Raw genomic sequence first — 23385 nt, forward strand, 5'->3', positions numbered from 1 at the left:
AAAAGCAACAACAACAAGAACAGTAAACAACATCAACAATACTTTGCGCATACGTAAAGTAAACTAGATTTATTTGTGTCAAGACTTTTCAATACTTTTTTTTAATACATTTCTTTGAGGAAAAGTGTTACTTATATTTTATTTTCTCCATTGTAATTCTGTTTATTTTGTGAAGAATATTCAAGAAAGTTCAGTTAGCGGACACAATAAGTTTTATGAACAGTTCCCAGAATATTTTCATATTTGCATCCGTTTCTAATTTTATGCCGATTTCAGTAACGGTGCTGTTGTTGTTATAAGAATTACTAATTAGCCCTCTTATACATTAGCGGGGCTCGGTGCAATTGAATTGTTCTGAATATAGTTGTTAGAAATGATGTTGTTTTGACTAAATCGCAATGACCGTAACCATGCGAAACAATAGTAAATTGTTGGAATTGAGTTTGCTAATGAGAGGCAATGAAATGTGCTGCACCAATAACGCCCCTAGATCTGCCCCTAGATCTGGCTTAAGCGAACCTATATTGTATGACATTAAATGAACTCAAGGATTCCAAAGGACTAGAAATAACACTGTAACAAAAGTGATATTAAATAAATAAAATATTTTGGTGTTTTTGCGCACACTAAGATAATATTAATCAAAGTTTATGAAAAAAAAACATATCATATTATGTTAATGAGCTTTGTTACTGGAAACACTTCAGTATGATTTCATCAGAAGAAAAAAGATCAGTCATTGTTTTAACAAACTGATTAAAGTTCATTTCTACAACACGGGTATGAAACGTTGCCTGCGGCACATGATGTGCCCCGCTGAAAAGAAGGCATCGCGTTTCCTACGGCGCAGGCATTGAGCAGAATGTTGACATAAATAACGGGCATGGTGAATAAAACTGAATGTTCATATTTAAATATTTTAATGAGTTTAGACAGCAGTGAATTGGGTGATATTCTGTTACAGAAAAACATGAAACGGGATGAGCGAGAGTAGTTTTATGAATAATGTTTATCTGCAAAAAATGATCAAATTTCTAATAAATTTACATATCAGGAATTAAGACAGTGTTTTAAATTTTGTCTTTTTCACGTTCGTTTTATTTTTTCAAAAGCAAAATCTGTGATTTTTTCGCCAATTTTGGGGGTCCCATTCCCAATTAAAAACCGTATGTTTTACTCCCAATTTGTAAAGGAAAAAATCCTAAACTCCATGCGGAAAAATTGGTTGAAAAATGACAAAGCTACGACAGTTTTTGTGCAGATCTAGGCATCAATATCGGTTACCAGTGAGCTTGGTTGGTATTTGAATATTGTTATTTTTGGGAGAAAAATTATTCTCTATTTGATACAAAATGACGTGATTTTCCCAACTGGAAGGAACCTGGCCCCATTCCCAAAACAGTGAAAAAAATACTGCAAACTTCTTATAAAAGCTATTAATGTTACAAAGTTCAGACTGAGAACATTTTTCTTACGCAATAACTGGACGAAAGACATGGTTAGTGATATTTTTGTACCTGAATACATGTTAGTTGGTCGAAATTACACGTACGACTGACCACAAGTATAGTATTCGAGATGCCTGTGCCCCTCACGATGCCTGCGACACCATCAATTCCTTTTTAGCAGGAGGTAAAATGACTTAACGTTCAAAGCTTTTGGAATTTTCACGTTACTGTACCCGATGAAAAACACGCAAAATAACAATATTACATGCATGTATTACATATTTATTCACAAACTGGGCATGGATGTGTCGGCAAGATACAACTACATCCCACTGCATTACCCGATTTCTTAAAAGTTTTTACAGTAAAAAGAAAATAACCAAAAACATTAAATCTTACTCACCGTGCCCGTTATTTCTGTCAACATCTTGCTGAATGACTGCGCCGTAGAAAGCGCGATGCCTTCATTTCGACGGGGCACATTCTTGCCGCAGTCAATGTTTCATACCCGTATACATGAGATATCATAAATGCATGTTTTATTTGAAATTCCAAAAGTGTTCTTATGTGGCGATAACGCGTGTTAAAAATAATAAAAAATATACATTGTCACTTAGCCTGGATTACGTTCCTACTTAACGTCAACTGCGTTCTAGCGTTATAAAATTGTGAACGTTCTGATTTGCATTTATAATCTGTTCTAACACGACCTGTTAATAACTTATATACTTGTAGAGAAAAATCTATCTTGGGTTATTCTGCAAAAGAAACCGACCTCGAACTATGCTGCGCGCGCAACGTGTTTTGGATATTCCATTTATACACTGTGTGTAAAGCTTTAATCTCTTCAGTCCTTGTTTTTCTGTAAAGTAACGTTTCAGTTACTATTCTGTACAGTTATTTTTACAAAATAGATAAAATTATTAATCAATTACAACTTTTGTTTATTTATGCACTATAATATTTTCCATAAAAGCTAACGTCGACAGCCGTTACGCGGAAGGAAATTTCGAAAGCCAAATGCTGCGGCGTAGCATGCAGTTGTAAGTTACCTTTGATGAAAAACACTCCTCAGATTCTCGTCTAACGTTATTTGAAGAACGTCGTGTCAGAATCGAAATAATTAGTATCTAAATAAGGTTTATCGTAGAGTAACCCTTGTTTGTCGTTCTTATGCGTAGAAATATATCACTCAGGCCTTCGGCCTTCGTGATATATTCATACGCATAAGTACTCCAAAGTCGGTTATTCTACGATAAACCTAATTTTGATACTTATTATTTCTTAAATAAAGTAGATTCAAACTTGGAAAAAAATATTTTTATCCCAACTTCTTTGTACTCCTTTCTCCACACGTGGCTTACAGATCGTACCCATGCTCTCAATAAAACATGAAAAAGTATAAATAAATATATAAAGGTGTTTAAACAGCAGTGAGTGTGCGAATCTCTCTGTTTTCACAACTGTTTAAACATCCCCGCAAAGAGAAAAGGACAGCATTTTCATGTTAGAATAATGATATATACACAAAAGCATGACAATAATAACTAGCACAAAGATCCGATTGGAACAACCTCCGCTCCAATACGAAGCCTTACAGCAGTGTATGTATAGATGTGTAAATGCTTAAAGTTACTTTCCATAATACTGAAGTCATTTTCAACATTCAACAAAATGTTAGATCATGATATCAGACTAGGCAATTTGCAGTTTTCATGTTGAAATTTCATTCCGTTAATTTGTAACCGTTTATTTTCTATGGAGGACTTAAGATATAGTAAAATCGAAAGTAGACTGATATCCAAGAATGATATAATATATTTATGTAAATAATCCTTATTTCAAATCTCATTAAGATTTTGGTTAGAAAAATTTGTTTTTTCTAGAGGTCTACTGTGTTATTCATACAATCACTAAGTGTCGTCGACGACAGTTAGTCAAATTCCGTTAATATATCAAAAAGTATACTTATTACAACCTTTATCAGTGCGTCAGGATTGAAAATTATATAATTTGACCACCTTAATCCAAAACAACATTTTTCTTCACCAAATTCAATCGAACTATGGAATGCACCTTTAACGTTTAGAAAATGTCAAACAGTTACACCCCAAGAACAAGACAAACAAACAAAGGAACACCATGGAGCACTGCTTAGAACGGTCAGTGGCAGAAACACTACTGATGAGTATAAAGTGATTCATGGTGCTCACCTTTCACTCATTCCCCTTTGTGCTACAAATTTACAAGACAGAGGTAATATACAAATGTAAGTTATCCCTGCTCAGTGAACCTCAAACACAGCAATGGTAACAAAAGGCACGATGTATATATCACAAAAATGCTGACGTAACTGATTATAGAAATAATCTGACCAACCAAATACGCATGTTCTACATGCTTTTGCAAAAGACACAACAATAAGAGAGACACACGATAGGACTTAAGAAACAGTATCGACCAAGTGTTCCAACCTACATTATTTTTTTAGATAATCTGTGGAATGATTTTCTCAGTTCAAACTTAATTCGCATTCATTTCTTAAAACACGAGCTATAAGAATCATAACGTTATATTTATTTAATTGTATAATCGTGCAACGTTATATTTTTTAACACTATTTGAGCCGCACCATGAGAAAACCAGCATAGTGAATTTGCGACCAGCATGGATCCAGACCAGCCTGCGCATCCGTTAAGTCTGGTCAGGATCCATACTGTTGGCTTTCAAACCCTATTGCAATTAGAGAAACCGTTAGCGAACAGTATGGATCCTGGCCAGACTGACGCTGGTCTGGATTCATGCTGGTCGCAAATTCATTATCCTGGTTTTCTCATAGTGCGGCTCCTTTCTAAATTACGCTTCACTGAACTCAAAGCGGCGAATCAAAAGAGGTTTGTGGACGCCTAATACCGTTTCCTCTCTGTAGTAAACCATAACGCGTGTTATATCACTTAAACGGCCTTTCTGCAATTTCCCCGTCGTAAGTAACTTGTCAGCGACAATGATCTGAAGTAGATACAGAGCATGATAAATGTGTGAGAAAATGTGCAATCAAAAGGGAGACTTGAAATCTTGGCCTCAAGGAACTGTTACTTTGTTTTGCAGTTATCATAAATTATCTAGCCGCTCACAAAATCTTCTCACTATCGTTTTCAAGTTACAAACCGTGACACTAACATTTCATAAGCTATGGATTATATAATGAAGATGAACAAATAATGACACGAAGTAATATGCAATGTATATAAAAAAAACAACGAGGCACAAATTCTGGGGAAGAGAAGTAATTGCCACGGATACTTGTAAGAAAAACACATAGGAAGATTTTGATAGATTTGAATCAACAAATAACACGAAGGCGTAGCCCGAGTGAATTTTTCAGCCGACGTATTACCAGTTTGAGTGTATTAATTTAAGTAAAACCATAAGTAAACGCGCTTTTTCTATACACTATTTCAATTCTAATATGCACTTTATTTAAAACAGTAGTAAAAGTATATTAGCGCTCTTTCTTGTTCGCAACAAAGACATTGACTTCTTGGCACGTTCACATGACGTCATTTAAGTGTGAGCGTGTGGGAAATACCGTTTTCGAGGGCAGATAACACTTTTTCAATACCGGTGACCTATGGCTTTTATTGCATTCCTTTGTTTCTTAGATGATTGTCCTTCAGTGTTCACAGTTTAAAGAAATTCAATTATTGGGAAAAATTTCGTCCATCTCATATACAGAAACTGCTAGCGGACGCCTTTAACAATGAATGAAAAACGATTAACAAACGGTTTATAGCATTATTGAAAACGTCTGTATCTAAACATATTTTTATCTTAGAGTTTAAAGTTTTCATGCAGTCTTGACAATGTTTTAGGAACTGACTTAAAAGAACTGAAATAAACGCAGTAGCGAAGTATTGGAAACGTCTGTAAACCCTTTACAAAACGGCCGACAAATAACTGTAAAAATTTTAAACGTTAAGTTTTAGAAAGTGAGATATTCATGTAGTTTTGAAAGCGTTATAACGCCGTAATAAAACGCTTTAAAGACGCTTTACTGCAGTACTGAAAACGTAAACAGTTTTTCTAAAATGCTTTCCATCATTTATTCTATACATTTTAGTTTTGATTTAAATTAAATCAATGATATTCTTGCATACCAGACGGGGATTTCTGGTGATTTCACCAAAGCTGGAAAACTCCATCTTACACCCGGGGTGTAAGATGACTCTCGTGCTGTAAATGACGTATAACGAACTACATATGTGCAGAAGATGTGTGTAGTAATAATAATGTTTTTCGTAAAATGGGATAAAAATTAAACACCTTGATAGTTCCTCTTTGTTCCTTATAACATATTTCTCGATTCAAAAAACGTTATCTTAAGAAAATAACATAACGTTTCATTGCAGATGATAAAACAAAACCGGAACTCTTACGTTGTTTTCGTCTCTGTAACGTCATGACGTACTTCCTGTTTACGGACGTAAAGTTCCCGCGCTTTGTTAATACGCTACTATAAGAGAAAAGTGCTATAAGAAAATCATTTGTTTGAATTTATTTTTACTCTTATTTGTTGAATATCGTATAATACAAGAAAAAGATTCTATCACTGCCTGTAGGTGTAGATGGGGATATCCGGCTCTCGGGTAACTGTTTACGCGGTCACTCGGCTGGAGCCTCGTAACCGCCTAAACAGTTACCCTCGAGACCGGAAATTCCCATCTGCTCCTACAACCAGAGAAAAAATATTATAAGGTAGCGCAATAAGCAATCTTTACAACGTTTAATCAATGTATAAAATTATTGGTGGAAGCATTACTGCAGTACATGACACAGAACAAGTTTATATAAAAAGTGTTTTAACAGCACGTGAGCCCGAAAACTCCTCTGTTAACACACAATTTCCCTCTTTTTTAAAACACCCCGAAAAGTGACAGGAACAGCAGTAACTGTTTTTCAAAACGAAATGACGTCAACGTAAAAAAACTTGAAGACATTCCCGCGCATTTCCTGGAAAAATGACGTTGAGTGACATAGTATGCATTTATCAGTTTTTACGCGTTTTATGCTAGAATAGCGTTAGCGCATCTTCATTTCGTGTTATATCATCTGCAGAATCCTAACGGGCTCGGGCACCAACTAATCCCTTAGGATTCTGCAGATGTTAACGCGCTAGTGCAGGATTGAAACGTCTGTAATCACAATTGTTTGTAAAACGTCTTAAAAGTTAAGGTTGTAGTCTTTACAGCAATTGAACAACGTGTTCTAGCATAAAACTGCTGTTCTTGTCACTTTTTGGCGGTGAAAACGTGTGTTAGCAGAGAGATTCTCGCGCTCGCGTGCTGTTATAACACCTTCTTATATATGCGCGTTCTGTGGCAAAGCGTAAACGTCATTGGGCCCCAAAACGAATAATTCAAATCGAAATGACGTCAATGTTAAAAAAAACAATTCAGACATCCACGCGCATTTCGCATATCAGTTTTTACGCGTTTTATGCTAGAATAGCGTTTGCGTATGTTCATTACGTGTTATAACATTAGCATAATCCCTCGGGATACGTAGATACCCTCGCCCTAACGGGCTCGGCCTCAACTAATCCCTTGGGATTTTGCAGATGTTATAACACAAAAAAAAACATGTGTTATCCCTACATTAAAACTGTTACATACTGGAATACTGTTGACAAATTAGAGCTAAACTGAAAATACCCATTTGTTCAAATTTATTTAAAGCCAAATTTAAAATAGTATCTAATGTTACAACATAAAAATAAATGACTTCTTGCCTGCAGGGAGTTGTTCTGAACAATAAACGAGATCTTGACTTCTGTATGATAGTAAAATGCGGCCGGAAAACCATTATCAACCTTGCTATCAAATCCTTCAAAATAGATCATGTTGCCGATGTTATACGTACTAAACGAATAAAACAGATTTTAAAAAAATATTGCATTTTCTTAGGCTTAAGACACTCTTTGCATCATTTACATAATAAAACCAATAGGAAGAAAAGAAAGCAACCAATGAAAATAACAACTGTCGATTTGGTCGAGTCTGTTCATGAGATATTATAAAATTGTGCAGCAATCCTCATGCCCCCTTAGCACTGGCTTATGCGAATTCAACTACAGTTCTTTATGAATTACGGTCCTTAAACTCTTTACGTACCCTCTATCATCATGTTTTCTTTTTAATTTCCATCAATAGTTGCAATAATTGAAACCAGTGTTACTGTTGACAAATAACACTGCTGATGATAATCAGACACTGTCCCACAAATATAAAGAATGAAAAACGATTTACCCCATTGTGAGCCTTGTGCTACCTTCGACGTCTGCGTTCGCCCCTTCCTCTAATACAAAAACGTAACTGCAGATAAGAAGAATACAGAAATGATTATGTGCGAGGGTGTGGATTGGTGCAAGCAACGCATGATAAGGTCCGCTAGTATTTATAAAATCGTTGGAGAGTAATGATTTAAGATTGAGAATTCGTTCGGCATTTTCTGCATTTACGAAAAATTACGGCCAAGTGTCATTACGGATATAATATCTTAAGGTGACAGACCCATAATAAAGATCTGCAAATCATGTATTCTTCGTCTGCGATTTCGGCAATCTCCGGTTTTACGGAATGAACTATATTTACGTCAGAAGAATGCCGAATGAAGTGACGAGAATACTTAACCACACGGAAATTGCCGAATGTCATTACGGGTCCACTACTACTGAATAGACAAGTTGATACCAGTACAGGCGTTTTATACTACTGAATAGACAAGTTGATACCAGTACAGGCGTTTGATACTACTGAATAGACAAGTTGATACCAATACAGGCGTTTAATACTACTGAATAGACAAGTTGATACCAGTACATGCGTTTGATACTACTGAATAGACAAGTTGATACCAGTACATGCGTTTGATACTACTGAATAGACAGGTTGATACCAGTACAGGCGTTTGATACTACTGAATAGACAAGTTGATACCAGTACATGCGTTTGATACTACTGAATAGACAAGTTGATACCAGTACATGCGTTTGATACTACTGAATAGACAGGTTGATACCAGTACAGGCGTTTGATACTACTGAATAGACAGGTTGATACCAGTACAGGCGTTTGATACTACTGAATAGACAAGTTGATACCAGTACATGCGTTTGATACTACTGAATAGACAAGTTGATACCAGTACAGGCGTTTGATACTACTGAATAGACAGGTTGATACCAGTACAGGCGTTTGATAAAGGAAGTCTGTTAAGTATACAAAACTGTATATAACTAGTACGAACGAAATTATACAGTTCGATCAATTGATTTCATTTTTGGTTTCAAAAATTTCCAATTATTTTTATATTCTAGCAGCTAAGTTGCCTAAGAAATGAACGTTTACATCTGTTTTTCATGCAGTTATAATCAATAATTTGTTTAAGATGGTTTAGGTTGAAAACAATCAATAGTTCGAATTAATAGTTTGGTTTTATTACAATTTATGTATCACAACACAAGTTTTTATTTTGAACAACAACGTTCGGCAAAAGTACTATAATTTTACTCAGCATTTGTATCATCTATTCTTCCTATGATATGGACATCTATTCTTGCCCCTGTGTTAAAAATACCAGGGATACTTGTAGTCCAGGGCTCTCCTTTTGGACCAACAGCAGTCTGAAAAAAATACGATCAGAATTTATCTAATATCTTGATCAGCGATTTCTATCCCTGTTTAATATCTGACTGAAAATAATGATAAGCCATCCTTCTTTTATGTAACTGTAAAATGCTACATCAAGAGATGATGATCTTAAAACTTTAGAAATGTACAATATACCATTCCCTCAATATTTTCTAGCATATTGAATTTCTTCACACATCAGAATGAATACAATTTCTTTACCAGATTTCGTTCCCAATGGAACAAGCCTACTTTTACACATTTGTATGACGCGAAATATAAAATGATGAAATATAAATGATAAAAGTATGCAAAATAATACCGGTGGTTCAAAGTTTGCTTGCATGCTAGTTTTCTGCACATATCCATACCCAGGGTCTATTGTTTGGTTCCGTCCCCAAGAATGGGTCAAGCCCTCGCAGACACCTGTCTTATCAGATATACGTGCACCAACATACTCATCCTGTGGATGAAATTATACAACAGTGCAGATGTACTATTTTACTTTATACTGAGTGACATATGGTTAAATTCACTCACTGCATATCACTCGTTGTGAGTGATAAAGTACTGCCGACGTAAATTGTGTATTCATAGTTCAAACATATTTTTATTTAACGACAAGCGAAGAATTTTCAAAAAAGTAACAAACTTATCTTCATATTATTTCATACCTGAAAAAAAATTGTTCACTTAATCCTGAAGTGGTACAAAATTAATGAGTATTTATTGTTCCGCCTACTGCCAAAACAGGGACTGCATTCTTGACTAAAAATAAAGCTGATGACAGTGGCTTGTTTTATTTTTAATTAAGTTCTTGATTGAATAGAACTGTCAGATTATTATGAGTTAAACCTGCATATTATATTTTCATTGAATAAGAATGTACTACTACTTGACAATAATATGGCATGTCAAACGTTGCTAAATTATATATGTATGTTATTATTATTGTATGTTTGTCATTGTTATTCAATGTCGTGTCATTCATATTCTAAAATTTGCTATTGTTATTGTATATGTCGTTATTCTTATGGTATGTTCGATATTCTTATGGTAAAAGTCATTATTGTTATTCTATGTTTTGTTATTGTTATTGTATCTTTGATATTGTTATTCAATGTCGTGTCATTCATATTCTAAGTCTTACCATTGTTATTGTATATGTCGTTATTCTTATTGTATGTTCGATATTCTTATGGTAAAAGTCATTATTGTTCTTCTATATTTCGTTATTCTTATTGTGTCTTTGATATTGTTATTCAATGTCGTATCATTCATATTCTAAGTGTTACCATTGTTATTCTATATGTCGTTATTCTTATTGTATGTTCGATATTCTTATTGTAAAAGACGCTATTATCGTTGTATATTTATTATTCTTTTTGTAAGCTTGATATTCTTATTGTATGTGCGATTTCCCGCGATATAAATAGCACAGCGACGCTATACAAATACAGTCACATAACATAGAATAAGAATGACACGTTTTGTAAATAGAATCGTTAGATATTGAACAACAATGATGACTTTTACCATAAGAATATCGAACATACAATAAGAATAACGACATATACAATAACAATGGTAATACTTAGAATATGAATGACACGACATAGAATAACAATATCAAAGATACAATAGGAATAACGAAATATAGAAAAACAATAATGACGATTACCATAAGAATATCGAACATACAATAAGAATAACGACATATAGAATAACAATTGTAAGACTTAGAATATGAATGACACGACATTGAATAACAATATCAAAGATACAATAGGAATAACGAAATATAGAATAACAATAATGACTTTTAGAATATGAATGACAAGACATTGAATAACAATAACAAACATACAATAATAATAACATACATATATAATTTAGCAACGTTTGACATGCCATACAATAAGTCGTCTGCTGTGTATTTATAATTACATCCGCATGGTTTTGTGTACAAACAATGGTGGCCACACCTCCTAGGGAAATTCAAATTCAAATTTTCTCTTGACATATTTAAACTTTTTTCTCAACGTCAACTGTGCAAAAAAAATAGAATCAGATTTTTGAATAAGATGATGTAAAAAGTAACAATGTACAAACGTGCCAATTTAAAAAATGTATCTTTCTACTGATTTAAGATAATTTCAAAAAAGGGTTCCCTACGTGATTTAGTTTACTTGAGAAAAAGATGTTGCTGACTGAGGAAAAAGGGCGTTTTGACTATAAGTCGGTTATAGATTACTTATGAAAATTCTAATGCATTAAGTTTTGGCATTCACTAGGCTGCGTTCCGTTTTGGCAAACTTAATTGTATTAAAATGTCAATAAATGATCTATAACCTATACTATTTAGCTTTTCACGTATCAGGATAAAAAAAGTAGCTTTTTCTCATAGTATATTTCTAGATTCAAATGATGTTATTTGACGAGAATTTGATAATGTTATGCTGCAAATAAAATAATGAAATGGAACTGTAAGTTATATGCTTCTGTTTAACGTCCGAATACGTCTTACGTCATTTACGTTTACACGCGTCAGTTTTCCATTTGTTGCAACATGCGTATTTCAATGTAAATAAGTGTATGATAGAAAATAGAGTACTTCAGTGTTAAAAAGTGGTACAATGATTATCATAAAATATGCAAATACCATTTTGAAAATATTCCTTCGAGTATAGATACAGTGCAACTTATAATATCTTATAAACTGGTTTTAATCCATAATAATATACAATCATGGTCATACGAACCACACGAAAACATACAATAACGAATTTATATAGTAAAACATATATCATATTATAAGACTCCACAGGAAATTTACACAGTAATTATCTATTGAACCATTTTTTATTAAACCGGCATGTACACAGCATAACATCTGACGATTAACGAAAATCTGAGATGAATTTTGTGTATTTAAGGAACTGGAGGGGAGGGGAGTGGGATGAGGCAGTGATCAAGTGGTTTAAGCTACTCGCCCACAGTTTTGGTGATTTTTTTCATCATGTTCATTTCCTCCGAGTTTGGCATAGAATGTATATATGACACTGAAAAATGATAAAGCGGGTGAAGATTAAAGTGAGATATTGGTAAATATGCAAGAAGAATGTAAATTTTCTGCATTATTTCAAAAGCGTTGCAACGGTTTAATACCTTAGTACAAATTTTTATTTATTTATAAGACTATCTTGCAAAAATCTTATGTCAACAAGTTTGTATCACTTTCAGAGTACTCTTTTTTTATTGATTTTTGAGAGAATTATCTTTCGCCTAACATACCCTTTAAGATATCAGCCGCTCAACGCAGAGTTCGTGGGTTCGAGCCCGCTGAAGTCAGGACCATACCTACTCACGTGACACCAGTGCTGTTTTCCGGGAAGCGGACTCGAAAGTGTTTCAGATAAGCACAATCGAGATAACATGAATTAGTATAAACTAATTCGTGCAAGGTAAAAGTATGTCCAAAATGAATGTACATAATTGTATTTAAATGCATTGGTTACACGCTCGGGCGATGCAAACATGTTTTGATAACATACACATGCAAAGAAAGGTGTGTGATATATCTTACCTGACGTAAAATCTCATCCGCGCATTTCTTGATCTGGCGGTGTTGACCAAGCACACGGAAGTGTCCATATTTTATTTCGATACTGGATGATAGTAAAATCATATTTGATAGAAAGATGAAAATAAACACGCAACCGAATTCTAAATCCATGATTTTATTTGGTAACTAGACAGTACTGCCACTAGAATCAGACATTAAGGAATGCCCTGAACAACTGAAAACGATATAGGAACATGAACCCCCATCTATAATTCATTTGCTTTCCAGTAAACCTCGCGTAGTCGATTTCAAAGAGTTTGAGTATTCAAATAATCAATAGGCCAGTTCGTTTCACTCAACCCGGGGCATGCGGGTCACGTGAGCGGCAAGAAAAAAATTATCGCCGGGTTATTAAATAATAAATTTCCAATTTGTAATTTTGTGGTCTGTTCCAAATAAGTTAGCAAAATATTTATTGCGGTATGTTTTATGTATTTTGCACTACCATTTTTGAATAAGTATATGTTTTGCCTATTCATTCATTGTTCAAAAACGACTTCTATAGATTGTACGTTTTTCTACATTGTCATCACATTTATTTACTAGTAATGCTGTTTACGAGGTAAATGAGTCTCAAATATTGATATTACTAAATAATGATAACGACTATTAGAATTATGTCTCACTCTTCATACATATAATATTTCTCTGGGAAAATTTCTCACGCTTTATACTTTGTACCAGAAACTTAATTAAGTTATCGACTATGAATTGAATGTACAAATTTATGTCGAATAAGCTATATGTTCTGTTATGTTGGTTCTACCCAGGTGCCCGTTCGTGATGAAATAATGCACGGAGGGGTACCTGGGGTCTTCCTCCACCATTAAAGCTGAAAAGTCGCCATATGACCTATCATGTGCCGGTGCGACGTTAAATAAAAAAAAATGTTATGTTATGTCATGTTATGTTATGTTTCTACCTTTACTTTATTAACCCAAACTTTCCAAATGTTTCCCGATTTTATATAGCGAAATTATATAATTTGCCGCTTTCTCCAAAGACCGGTGCGCATTGGATAGACCTGGGCAGTGCCGGGAAGCCAAACGAACGCCTAACTGGTTGCTCGTAGAGGACCGGCATACGCGGCAAAACTGAAACGAATATGCCCAATACGCTAGATCAGACGGAAATAAATATTTAACACAACAAAACTAAACGTAAAATTCATATATGACAAACTTAAGGTAAAATAAAAAATTCTGATTGTAGTCTAGAGCTTCTCTTTCAAGTTCGCAAAAGATATGTTCTCCTGTCTGCCACAAAGCCTTACAGGTACACTGTCGGTTGTCCTGGTTCTTAGACGCAGTAAGTCATATACACATGGGAAATACCGCTATATGTGATTCATTTGAAGGAGGTTAACTGAAGGAGGTTAACTGAATGACTTAATTGAATGAAGCATTGCTGCTTGAGAAAAAAAGCAATGCGTGCTTATTTTAGATTAAATTATACTAATGAAAGTGAGAGCTTTGCTGTTATACAATGTGTAAGCATTCTCAGACATCACCTTGCATCCAAAGAAATATGAATGAAGATAATTTATATGCACATATATTTGTATGTTTAAATTTAAATTATTCTCCATATTCTCGTTATAAATTGAACTGCATTATTTCATATTTTCATAAATGTCCTAGGAAAAGTTCGATTTGATTTCATTGTTTTTAAAATAACACTTCTTATTTTCTTTATAGTTCCGTCCATTAAATATTTAATGCGGAAAGAAACCACCTTTTCTTTTTTGTATTCTTGTCCTACCAGTGTATTTATTTTTAAACGTTTCTTTTAGCATAATAACATAGATGAAATATGTTTGTATCAATCGAAACATATCGTCATATATAAAGAAGACAGATCAATATTTTCACGAATGCAAAAACAAAGTTTCCGTTTAATTGTATGCACATTTTTGAAAATGAAGGAATTTTCAGTAACTATTTAAATAAGACCAATATTTCTAAAGATAAAACGCATTCTGAATGTAATTATTACATCTTAAAGCAGAAGTTTTTGTATGTTTATATATATAGTGCTAGTGTATAGACATTAAGATAACGGCGGGATGAAATTAGAGCATTTTGCAAGTTCATAAAAAAAGAAGTCCCGGCAGGGAAATATATCACGGATAACTCTCAGTATTTCAGCAAATGACATAAAACAAACTATTTAATGCTTTTCAAAATCATATTGTTATAAGTGATAAGTGGTTTTGTTCAGTGTGTGTGAAGAGGGGATTATTGGCCTACTGGCAGTCTCGGGTTCAGTTATTGACAGTCATATCAATGGGAGTGAAATGTGCCTGTAAATTATATATCAAAGGAAGTGAAATGTGCCTGTAAATTATTCACGCCATGTACCCGGATAATCCTAACTCTGTTCAGCGGCCCTAACTCAGTGCCAACATGGCTGACAGAAAGACGATGAATGTAGTTAATTTCCTTGTCTTTTTTCATGTTTTTATGTGAGTATGCAATGTTAGCTTAAAACTTTTGATAGTCATAATATCCTGTATTGATAACATGTTTTGTGTACTAAATATTTCAATCGAAATGTCACATTATGTGGCTGGAATTCATTAAAATGTACTAAAAAAAGTCTTCAAAATGAACATGTTTTATGTTTCTAACTGTTTTAAAGTACCAGAAATTGCAGTAAGACCTTACTTATTAAATGCATTAGTTCCATAAATATCTCTTCGACAATGTTTAACAGTATCAAAGTTTGAAATTGATTTTTATAGCTTAAAAATTGTATTGATTATGAGGTGGGTTTAAATTTGCGGATAATTCCTAACTGGTATAGGAAACAGTGCTGGATAAATACGAACTTAGAATGGATAAACACCTAACCAAACGAAAACGGCTGTTCGTCTGTGCTTTTTTATGGACTGTTGATGCTCGAAGTTCTTTGATCTACCCACCCCTGCAGGGATGTGGGATTCCTGTGTCCAACTTATCCGACTCGTGATTTTTTTGCCGGCGGACAAGTGCATTTTTCATTCTGTTTGTCCGCGGACAAGCATACTTTTTCAGGTACAAAATGAGAAAACATAAAATATCACTTAGATTGTGTGTTGCTTCAAGTGTATGGAGGTGATAAAGATAATGGGTTCTTTGACTAGGTCTCGCGCACACTGTAACTCGGTGACTATGATAAAATATCAGAGAAGATTTAGATACAAGAAGATTTATTTAACGTCGGATAAGTATAAACATATAACACTAGCTTAAAGCTATTTTCCGGCAAACACATGTAAATAAGCTCGACATAAGTAAATCAGCTGTAATAAAATGCAAATATGTTAAAGCACATTAAAGCAAATAAAGCATCTGGCTCTAAGTAGATAAGAAACAAATCACAAATTATCACATACATGTTACAGCGCATTAAAACAAAATAGCACATAGGTACTAGCAAATAAAAGGAAAAAGTAATTTACCACATACAGATTTAGCACATTTAAAGCAACATAAAAAAAGATTAGCTGACACTACACAAAAATAAGAAGAGTCACATTTTACAACATGCATTTAAAAAAAAAAACATAAAAGAATAAATCATATACATGCTAAAGGGAACATAAGAACTATTTAAAGTAGCTGAAGAAAAATATTTGCATCATCAGCATATAGCATTCTGTAACTAAAACTAAAAAATGAAAACAAGGGTTACACACAGAGAAGTAAAAGGACATTTAAAGACATCAGAAACGTAAACAACTGAAAAAAAGTATTATGACAAGTTTGTAAGTAGAATTCCAACTGCTGAGACAATAAGTCACTGTCAAAGTAAATATTTGAGCCAGTAGTCAGCCAAATTAAAATCAAAAGCACGCAGAGATCGTAAGTATGACTAAAACAAGTCGGAACGTTTTAAGAGTCTTTCTCTGAATTCATCTGGCTTTGCACCATTGCGTAGGCAGTGTTTCGGGCATGACCTCAAAAGATCCCGAACACTGCTTACGCGATTTTTATAAACGTTAAAAGGCAAATATTTCAACAGCTTATTTTTTACCACAGTTATTGTGATATGCTTTTCTTTTCATTGTCCTAAATAAAGAACTCGATCTCCAGTCTGTTTGCGCTTTCATGAAGGTTTGATATTACAAATCAGAGCAAGTGAAATTTGACTATGGACAAGTGGATTTTTAAGTGTCCGTGGACAAGTGAAAAATGTAAGGATACCCACAACCCTGTTCCGTCAGTCCATGCATCACTCCCCCACCCCACCCCACCCCCACCACACACACACTTTTCTTCCCTATTTACCGTCTGAAAAATATCGTATTTAATAATTAATCATAAATCTAATCCCATTTAAACAATTTCAAAAATATTCCATTAGCACCTCTATAAAAATCTCTTACACTATACGATATAAAAGATTTGAAACAAACACAATTCTTCTGAAACAGTGTGTGTGTGTGTGTGTGTGTGTGTGCGTGCGTGCGTGCGTGCGTGCGTGCGTGCGTGCGTGCGTGCGTGCGTGCGTGCGTGCGTGCGTGTGTGTGTGTGTGTGTGTGTGTGTGTGTGTGTGTGTGTGAGAGGGAGGGAGAGAGGGTTGGGGACTACAGAACTTCGAACATCGGTGGTATTAAATAATTTCTTATATAAATATAATAATTTTGGCTTTTATACTGAGTTATTTTTGAGGGTTTATCCAGATTTTTCCAAACATTGCTATTTGCATAATATTAAAATTATGAAAAAATATTTGACTGTAGTGGGCATACATACAACATCTTGTAAAATAAATGACAAATTAATTAATGAAGGTTTTTATCCTTACATTTTTCACTTGTCCACGGAACTTAAACCGACAATACCGCTTATAAAGTAATGTTTACAATAATCACACCATGTACGTGTCAACTCATTCATTTCTATAGAATACTAGTCAGTTAGGTGTTTATCCGTCACGCAATTTCGTGTAAGTTAGGTTTTTATCCATTCCTCAGGTAAACTGAGTTCGGTTTTTATCAACTCGGAGTTAGGTTTTTATCCCTTTTCTCGCTGTCAGTACATTTGAACATGTATTGTGTCAACATGTAGTGGGTTAACAACATAGTGTAAACGGGCCTATAAAGCAGTATATGTTTGCTTTCAAACAACAAAATACTCGAGGCATCAAAAGCATAGAAGTATTTTTAAAGATTTTTTGTAAAAGTTTTCATTGAAAAAGTTGCCTTGTTCGTCGTTTTTCCACCTGAAAACACAAGGGTTGATATATTTAACATGATACATTTTGAAATAAATATACACTTGATCAATGGAGATAGATATAACAACAGAAACATTCCTTTATACATCGTAATTACACAGAAAACAAAGTTGTATCGGCTTTACATCCGCCATGTTGGCACTGAGGTAGGATCGCTGAACAGAGTTAAGATTATTCGGGTACATGGCGTGTTATTAAGACAATCGATACAAGAAAATGGCAGTAAAGCTGGTAGGTAGTTGATAGCTGGTAGTTTAACATTCGAATTACCAACTACGTACTACAAGTTGCCAGCTGGTTATTCAAAATTTATTGTTGGATATAGATATTTAAGACAAAATCAAGCATTAAATTGAATGATTTTATCCTTTTATGTCTAAAACCAAGATTTTTGGGAGATATCAGGTCAACTAATTGTCAAACAACAACATCCGACTAAAAGCAAGCTATTAACAATATATTGAATCATTTATTCGAATATAGATTGTGAACCATAGTCAGTGTATTAAGTATGTTTTACTGGGGATATTTCGTTGTTTCGTTGAGGTATTAACAAATCAAAGTTCGTATTTACAATTTCTAAAAATAATGCTTTAGTAACTGAAACATATCAAAGTTTATGGTTGCAAAATTTGGTTTCAGTCACTTTGAAATGTTATTAAGATAAGAAAACCTGTATTAGTTTTCATGGATGTTTGTGATATCTTTTATATATAAATCTGTCTTAAAGTCAAACGTGTGAACAAAGACCACTGGTCAGAAGAAGCTAACTAAAGTTATTGTTGACAGGTGGTCTTTATTCACAGGCGTATTTATTAGAATACAAGGGGAAAACTACCAGCACAGCTGACATTAAGGTTTGTGGATCAGATGTCCAGGGGTTAAAACGAAAACTACTTTATCCAGAGTTTGTAAGTTTCAATAATAGATATAACAATCAGAGACAAGCACGTACGAGTCAGATATTGTTTATATTGATAGCTATATTTTCTACTTGTCTAAACACGTATTTCAGCAACCTCCGCACCCGAATATTGTCACCTTCAAGCAAATCACGTGACGATAGAACAACCATGTGACCCTAAAATGGCGACACGTTTGGCAACTCCTGGTAAATCAAATGCTTGCCATAATCTATAGACAAATTGACATTTATGTCACAACCTTTAAGAACATAATAAAACTTTAATGTATCTATATTTTGCAGTATGCCATTCGTCAAATTCTCTTACTGTACTCAAAATACGGTCAATTAATTTCACTGTTTACATTTTTAGCAGGTGCGCATCACAACACCAGAAAAAGAAGTAATTTTAGTATTACTGCATTAGTTTTAGTGGCAGTATGTATAGCTTACTGACGCATACAGCTAAGTGCGTTGTCATAATGCTCAACATAACTGATACTAAAGGATCTGTGAAGTACATAGTGCAGGTATACTATCGAGAAGTTAAACAAAATAGAAACAATGTCATGAAGAAAGTGTCTCCTTGGGTTTATTTGCAATAGTTGCTTCTCAGCTTGCAAATGCAATTACAAATTAAGCGATTTTATTGTTTAAAAAATCGACTAATTATTGAAATGCTTTCAGAATCAAGTATATTTCGTTTTGTTTCGCCTCTTTTGATTGGCCAACATTTTTATTTAAAAAGTTATAATTTCGACAGGAACGATTTGAGTTTGACCTTTAAGCTAGTGAACTGTTTTCAGACGGAACTGATTTCTTGTATCTGCCATTGTATGTGCCAAGTCTTTTGAAAGTATATCCATGCACGACAGCTTTATTAACCGGACAAACATTTAAGCTATTTACATATTCTCAGTAAACTTTTACTCCTTTGCGGAGATAAAGAAAACTGTTTGTTTAAAGAAAATCAATTTCATATGACGTGTTTCTATTTATGAATCGATGATCTAGACAAGTGCAATGCATCATTACACTTGCAATATGGTTATCCTTCCGTAAGGACACATTCATATACACAGATTTTTTTTTTGATAATCTCTGTTGCAGTTGTTTCATTTGGTTCGACCCAAATTACAAGAACCTACAAATATTTGACGGAGACACCTCATCCACGAGCCGTACAAAATTTCTGCACTTCTCTTTGCAAACAGAGTGGACTCGATGTTTTCTTGCTTTTCTCTTTATTTCCGCTGTTGCCATCTCTTCATAAAACTATGATCTGTTGTTGAATACAAAATAGAGTTCATAAAGTAGATAAATAACCCTTATCATGCTGAACACGATTAATTCTGCCTTTGCGAGCAGTGCAGATCTGCATCATGACCTGCACTGTTCGCCATTCAGTCAGTATCTTTTAGGTTGCACTTCTTTTAACAGTTGATGAAACTGTCCAAATTTAAAGATTGACAGGTTCATAATAGAAATTTAGCAGGATAAGGGTCTCAGTCCATAAATATTTTAGACGACAGTTATTTGTGAATCACCAATTTGTCATGTAAAATTTATATGTAAATTATATTTCAATTCCATAGTTGAAGAGTGATTGTATGAATAAGAGATCATACACACAAATGAAAATTTTAAACGAGTGAAAATATCCGTTTCTTTAAACTTTTAACTGTTCACCAGGGTTTGATTTTCTAGTGTCAAAGAAGACAACTTATCACACCTAAGATTTAGTGAAAATATATGTTAGTTCAAAATACGGTTAGTCTGTTCATTACCTGTATATAAGATATCGAGTTACCTGAAGGCCTGAGTTTGTACTAGCAATGAAAGATGCGTTAGCTTTTTTAATATCTTTTAACATATCATGTATAATTTATTGTCTTGCCGATAAGATAACATATTCAGGCATTTTGATATCTATCCATTCGCGTACACGTTATCAATCAAAAGAAAAGTGTAGTTGCAGGTAGAGTCAGATTACTTAGGTATTATTATTATTATTATTATTATTATTATTATTATATCACATTTATTTAGCGCCCTTTTCAGGATACACATATAGCAAACGCAGCCATACAGGACGCGGAATTCATCATCTACTAGTACAGACACAGAGCGATCTGAGTGAGATAAAGCCCCAGAACAGATAGAGAGAAAACCGTTTTAGAAACAAGCTTGTCCGGCTAACTTAGCCTAGCTCTTTGCGACTAGACAGCCTGGTTCTTTAATAGCACCGATACACGCGAAGTCGTCTTTCCTGGGAAGAACCAGTACAGGCCTCTTAGTTAGGTGGGAGACACTCAGAAATCCCATCTCAGAAATTTCATGTGCCTGGACCGTGATTCGAATCCCGGACCTCTGGATTGAAAGTCAAGCGTGTTACAACTAGACGTTTTTTGCCGTTTTCATTTTCCTACTTAGTTTAGGCTCGAGAAGTTGGACAAAAGTTAGCCGTAAAAGCGGAAATAGAAGAACAATAACTCTGTATGTGAAACACGGCCGTTGAAATCTTGCTTTAAGTTAAATCATTGCTAAACGAAGGAATTAATATATTTGTTACACAGCAGTTTGTTGTAGGATAATTTAATCTACATGCAAGTTAAATGATATAACAGGAAACGGGGTAAAAACCAAACTTTCAAGACATAACAGATATTTTGAACTCTGATTATTTTCGAAAGGATGGAACAGAAAGATTTCTGATCGAAACAAGTTCATAACCTGTATAAATGAGTTTTTATGTTTTTTGATACACAGATATGTAGGTTTATGTATCTGTTTAGTATTTTTAGTGTAGACGATTTGATGTATACAATTATTGCATATGTTATTAAATATATAATAACAAATTTACACTGAATTTAAACGTATCCCCACCACTTACGTTATCGACGGACATATGTTTTCGACGATGTCGATATTTCCGGTTAATTTGCCTATCCAGCGCATGTCAAGTGGTGATCACGTAGTATTTTGGTAGAATAAACAAAGTTTTACATGTGTCCTCATTTCATGACTTAATCAAATAAAATGGAAGGTAAAATGATAAATTGATATCAACATACCGTTTTATACATTTTTTATTTAATCCCAAAAACTGGTACTCCACTGGCACCCTCATTTAATCACTTAGAAGTATGGAAATAGTTTAGAAGTTCGTCTGCACACACGGCCATTTTATGTTGTTAGTGGTCGTATAATGCTTTTTAAAAACCTATACCATACAGTAAAACAATCGCGACCTGATTTATATGACTCCCCCTCCCCTCCTTGCAGAATAAATTAAGAAAGTTAAATGCATTCTTTAATATGTACCTACATTGCAAATCTAATTGTTAAGAATTCAGACAGATATCCATAAACAAATCCCATCTACATTGTTAAATGGGTGTTCCTTTATGAACAGTTAGATGCAAAGGTCAACATGATTTACACCGGGCAGAGCCGATTTATGTAAGATGCCCAAAGTTTAACAATCAATAATATTCAATAATGCAAATTTAAAAAGGACTTGCCAATAACTCACATACCGTTGAATATGGCTAAAACGTTGATAAAATGCAAAACAATAACAGTTTCACGTGATAAGTGATGATTTGTACTAAATTTAATGTACGGTATAGATTTTCAGCGTGACTGGCGGGAACCGTTGAATACGAAAGTCGTAAATTTCGAGCAGGAGCTTTCAACTCTCTCCGTTTTTATCCGATATGAACTTGCAAAAATCACATTTGATTTCCGGATAATAACCACACACAAAGCGAAGGTCTTGTAATGTTTTGTCGCTTGACAAGTAGGCAATTCTCCTTTCCTATTTTTGGCAATGATGTGATTCCTTATGTCGTCAAAAACCGATGTCACGGGGATATAAGAACAGCATGGGGCCAATATTAGTGTTCGAGTGAGCTGGTGTGCCTGATATCGGTTAAATAAGGTTGACAGAAGAAACTATGGCCCAAGAATGCATAAACTTACAACAAATGTTTGGAAGGAAATGAAGTCAACGTCATCAGACAACGTGGACGTTCCCGCGCATTAATTGAACATTCAGTGTCCAACATATAAAAATAATTTTGTTTCAGTTACAGTTGGATGGAACATATATAATAACAAGTTTATAAAACAAGACTGGTGTGCCTCAAAGCGATATAAGCATACCTTTTCTAGTATGCCAAAATTGCACACCTGCCCTGTATAATAACCTCTAATTACAAGGTAATCGACAAAACGTTATTTAGATGTAGGGAGTCAGATTACTTATCCCGAGGTCGTGGGTTTGAGTCCCGGTAAAAGCGGAATTTGGGCGCAGTTTCCCAAAGCCGTCTTGAAAGCGCGAGAACTGGTCAAAAATCCAGGAAGCCTTCACCAAGCGTATTTTACATAATATATATAAGGTAAGGATTCTCTCTGAAATCGATTTGAAATGAAAGGTTTAAATTATGTATGGTAGAGTTATATATCTTTCTCTTTACGTCTATCTGAAGA

The sequence above is a fragment of the Mercenaria mercenaria genome, chromosome 5, assembly GCF_021730395.1.
Source record: "Mercenaria mercenaria strain notata chromosome 5, MADL_Memer_1, whole genome shotgun sequence".
NCBI classification, from domain to species: Eukaryota; Metazoa; Mollusca; class Bivalvia; order Venerida; family Veneridae; genus Mercenaria; species Mercenaria mercenaria.